Source organism: Carlito syrichta, unplaced genomic scaffold (genome assembly GCF_000164805.1).
Source record: "Carlito syrichta isolate Samal-C Ts95f unplaced genomic scaffold, Tarsius_syrichta-2.0.1 Scaffold288233, whole genome shotgun sequence".
Taxonomy (NCBI): domain Eukaryota; kingdom Metazoa; phylum Chordata; class Mammalia; order Primates; family Tarsiidae; genus Carlito; species Carlito syrichta.
The window spans coordinates 354658-360284 of record NW_007232329.1 but is presented as its reverse complement, the minus strand read 5'-3'; positions in this window follow the sequence as shown (position 1 = coordinate 360284).

Below are 5627 nucleotides of genomic sequence, written 5' to 3'. Positions count from 1 at the left end.
ACGTTTTAACTTTGACGTAGACCCGTTTGTCAATTTTTGCTTTTGCTGCCTGTGTTTTTGGTGTCCTATTTAAGTAAATCACTGCCAAATCCAGTATCCTGAAGCTCTTCCATTATGTTTTCTTCTAGGACTTTTATAATTTTAGGTCTTAGGTTTAGGTCTTTCATCCATTTAATGAGTTCCTATTTGTGTATATTTGCATATGGTATAAGGAAAGGGTCAACATTCATTCTGCATCTCAGCTCATGATAAACTTTATGCCAAAGTTTTTAGTTACTTCCTAAGATACCCAGTTATCATTCTGAGAAAGATCTGGTTTAATTTGCCATGCCTTCCATTTTGCCTTTTATTTCTCTCATTTAAAAATATTACCTATTCAGTTTCTATTTTTTCCAGATTATCTCCACAACAGGAGTGATTTGTGTACGCTAAACTCAAGTTTTGCAGTTGACGAAAATGTCTATAAATATAACACTAAAAATATTTAGTAGTGGCATAATGACTGGTAGGACCCACAGAGCTTTCTAAATGGAGCATATTTTTTCAAGTAAGTTTTGCTTCTTTTTCACATTGGAAGTTTTTTCAGATTGTGTTAAACAAATTTTAGCATCTTAGATGGAATATCAGTAATACTATTGACCAATTAAAATGCCGATTTCACAAGGTTCAACCCAATATATTCATGGAGATGTAGCCATCATTGTCATTATAATCATCCTATCACCAACTTTTATTATGAACTATGTGACAAGCATTGTGCCAAGTACCTGACATACATGTTTCATTGTTTTGGCTGTTAGCACCTCCACAGTTAGTCCTGGAAAAGGTTCAGGGCAAACGATTACACATTTACTGAAAGATAAAAGTATATACATATATATTTAGATTATATATAGATATTTAGATTCTAAAATAATTCGCAAGGAAATGGAATTTACTTATTGTAGAAAATTTGCAAACTATAAAAAGATGAAATAAAGAAAATGACCTCTTATAATTGTGTACGTAGAGAGAGCCTGTTAATATTTTGATGTATATATAGCCTTTCAGTTCTCTTTATTACTATTTGGTTCATTCTGCATAAATTAAATATTCTACCTTTTCTGCTCAACATTGTGTTGTGAAAACTTTCCTTTGAAAGGGTGGTTATAGTTTTATAGTTTTATAACCACCCTTTAAGGATGGACTGTGTTCATTGAAAGCCCATTTTGTTCTGCTGAGATGTTTTGCTGTGTTTGGAATATGCAGTGATGGGACTGCATCTCAGTTAGAGGGCAAGAGTTGGAAATAGTTTTGTGACAGCTTGATTTAGTGAGAAGAATTTGGAGTTCCTTGGAGTAATATGGCAAGGGATAGTGCAGCAAGATGGAAGGGGTGGTGATGAGAAGAAGGAATGAGCAGATGCCAAGTGTCTAGGACCTTGAGAAGTATGGACTAGATCCTAGTGATTTAAGAGTTGAGGCAAACAAGGAAATTGTATTCAGTATTTCATGAAACAGCTTAAAAGGTCTATCACTAATTAAAAATCACTGATGAGTTTAAGTCGTTTTAAAAATAATTAGGTGAAATTTGAGAAACAATACTTATTGACTTATGTGTGATAATGATAAATAACTATAGGCTCAGGAAAGACATAATATTGAAGTGAACTATGGTACATACATATGGTGAAATATTATGGGGCCTGCAAAATACATTTCTAAGCATAGTTAATGAGACAGGAAAGTTCTCACAACACAATGTTGAGCAGAAAAAGTAGAATGTTTAATTTATGCAGAACAAACCAAATTGTAATAGAGAGAACTGAAAGGCTATACATAAAAATATTAACAGGCTCTCTCTAAGTTCACAATTATAAGAGGTCATTTTCTTTATTTCATTTTTTATAGTTTGTAAATTTTCTACAATAAGTTCCATTTCCTGGAGAAGCATTTTAGAATCTAATTTATAAAGTATCATTTTAATTTAAAAAATAACTTTTGAGTAATACAAAATTCATATTTAAAGAGTATATTAGGGCTGGGCACCCTGTAATCCCAGCACTTTGGGAGGCCAAGGTGAGAGGATTGCCTGAGTCCACGGGTTCAAGGCCATGGGTTCTGGGCAACTTGGCAAGATGTCATCTCTACAATAAACCAAAAATTAGCCAGGCATGGAGGTGTGTGCCTGTAGTTCCAGCTACTTGAAAGACTGAGGCAGAAGGATCACCTGAGCCCAACAGGTCGAGGTTGTGGTGGCCGTGAGCAGTGTGCCACTGCACTCCAGCCTGGGCAACAGAGTGAGACTCCAACTTAAAAAAAAAGTATATATTAGTAACTAATAAATACTACAAAAATGGAGTAGAGCAGAATCAAGTGTAAAGAAACTCAGATTCCAGCATGCCAAAGGATGTAAAATTATCTCATTTTAGTGAGCACTCCATGGCTAAAAAAGAAAGAAAGAAAGAAAAAGAAATGTAGACAACCCTTAGAATAATAATCTTAGTTTGTTATATTATTATATTATATTGTCATATATATTATATAATTATAAACTAATAATTTAGTTTACAACTAAAACTCCTTCAAGAAAGGTCAGTTTATAATTCTTTGATAATAAAACCAATAAGCACATAGTAATAAAATAAGTAAAATATCTTGGTCTTAATCAGAATTATCTCTAATTATTTAAAAAACCTAGTCTAGATCAAAGACTCACGGCCTGAGGAGGGGTTTCAGAATAATTACAATGAACATGATCATCAAGCACTGTGTGTAGCCTGAAAGATATCTCACACAGATGCACATGTTAGTGACATGGAGAATAGTGAAATACAATTACATTTAAAAGTGTGACACCTAGTTGATTTGCCATTATGTTCTTATTCAATGAGTACCATGTGGGACTTCAACTATGTTTTGGACACCGAATGGGTGCATCCTCTGCAAACAACAATAAAAACATGTTTTGGTACAATCTGAGAAATCAATTATTAATTGAATATCACGTGAGACCAAAAACCATTTTTAGTTTTGGTAGGTGAGATAATGGCATTATGGTCATGGTAAAAAAAAAAAAGGAAAAGAAAAGTTAATTTTTTAAAGATACACATGATAGGTAGATGTGAAATAGCATGATGTGAGATTTGCTTTCAAATATTTCAACAAAGAAAACAAGGAAACAAAAAGTAACAGACAAACAAAGGTAGCAAACTATTGGTACTTTCTCAACCTGAGTAATGGCTATATAGAGGTTACATTGTACTAGTCACTCAACTTTCATAAATATTTCTAATTGTTCAAAAATACTAAAGATGTTTAAGTGAGTATACACTAACCTTGGTAATTATTAAATTAGATAATTTTTTTAAATAGAGCAAATAATTTTTCAGAGAAAGGACGTGCGGAAAAATAGATATTTAATTTTTGTTTTCTCAAAAGGGTTACCTAAATTTTTAGGATTCCTTTTTTACCTGTTGGTGACTCCTGTAGTAATATCAAGGCATGATCAAGAAGTCAGGTTATCAAGCATGTATTTTGCACTTTCATATCTTGTGCCTGGTTGATTTCTAGGCACAAGGCCAAACATTTTAAAATTTTAATAAAAGGAACAATCTTGGGTGACTCCTTACACATTCCCCAAAGACAATCAGACACGATAAAAACCATCACTGTGGAAGGGCTGAATGGGAATCTATTTTATTCCTCAGACAAAAAATATTGTTCAAAGATACCCAGCATTATGATTTTTTTCAAGCAGTTAACCAACTTCGATAACTGTCAATAAATCACCAGTAGGCAAACGGTTTGTAATTTGGGGATGTAAAACATTTCCCATTTTAAAAACCTGGAAGATTTAAAAATCTTCTCAAATAACTGTACCCACAGAGACAGTAGTGTTGACAGGTTTACCGAGATCGGAGACCACCACTCAGACAAGCAATTATGAAATAATTAATTATAAGGGAAGTGGGAGGGGGGAAAAAGAAAACAGATAGGAGCCCTGGTGGTTAATAAGTTCATGAACTTGCCACCAATGTGCTCATGTTGCCAGCACTATGCAAACAACTTGGTCAGGTTTCATAACCTTGGTATATCAGTGTCGACGTGTGGTGGCAGCTTGATGAGTAGTGTTCATCATGGCTGTTGCATATTTTTGTGTGCTGTCATTAGAATGTTGGAGCTTGAATTAGAGTAATGAACAAACATTAAGTTTTTTGTTAAATATGGAAACAGTGGAAATAAAATCAGAGACATGTTATTCCAAGTTTATGGGGATAATGCCATGAAGAAAACAGCAGTGTACAAATGGATTAAATGTTTTTCTGAGGGGAGAGAAAGCGTGGCTGATGAAGAGAGGTAAGGATGGCCATTAACATGCAGAACTGACAAAAAAAATTGCAAATGTTTGTTGAATTGTACGTCAAAATCATTGGCTTACAGTAAGCAACATAGCAGAACAAATACACATCAAAAGAGAAAAAGGAAAATCTTAACTGAAAATTTTGGCATGAGAAAGGTGTGTGCAAAAATAGCCTCAAAGGAGCTCTTGCAGCATTCACCAGCTCACACAGCACTGTGTGTGAGGGAGTTTTTAGCCAGTAAACAAATAACTATTGGAACATCCTCCCTACCTACTCACCTGATCTGGCCCCCAATGACTTTTTTTCTTTACCTGAAGATAAAGGAACTATTGAAAGGAAGATATTTTGATGACATTTGGGACATCAAGGGTAAAACAATGACAGCTCTGATGGCCAGTCCAGAAAAAGAGTTCCAAATTGCTTTGATGAGTGGACCAGGCACTGGCCTCAGTGCATAACTTCCTAAGGGGAGTACTTCAAAGGCGACCTTAGTGATACTTAGCCATGAGGTATGTAGCACTTTTTTCAAGAATGAGTTCGCGAACTTAATTGTCACCGCTTATACATTATTTGAGTTTTACTAGATTACATATTTTGCTTCTACCCGATCAGAAAGATGTTCTGAGGCCTACAAAATTTAAGGCAATTACTCTTTTTTAAAAATAAAGATGGCTGGAAACAGTGGCACAAACCTGTAATCCCAGCACTTAGGGAGGCCAAGGTGAGAGCATTGCCTAAGACCACAGGTTCGAGAGCAGCCTGGGCAACTTGGCAAGACCTCATCTCTACACTTTAAAAAAAAAAAAGAATTAGTTGGGCATGGCAGCACACACTTGTAGTTCCGGTTACTTGGAAGGATGAGGCAGAAGGATCACTGGGGTGACAGTGAGCGTGCCTGCACTCCAGCCTGGGCAACAAAGTAAGACTCAAACTCAAAAAATAAATAAATAAATAATAGAGATGAAAAAAATGGGTCTTCCAAGAAACATGAAGTGGGATCTATGATTTTCTGCTTCACTCACCTTGTTTACCAGTCATCAGAAATCAATCACCATTTCCAGTACTGACGACCAAACATAAATTTCCCCCCAAAATATATCATACTTAGGACTTACGGTCAAAGCAAATTAATAGTATGAGTTAAATGTGTGAGATTCCAAGGGGTTTCTTTTGAATTCCATTTTGTATGCCAAACTAAACAATATGAAACATTTTCTTATTTGGTCTTTGTTTCTTATTTTTTGTTTGTTTATGTTCCCGACAGCACATGTCCGTAAGAAACGTA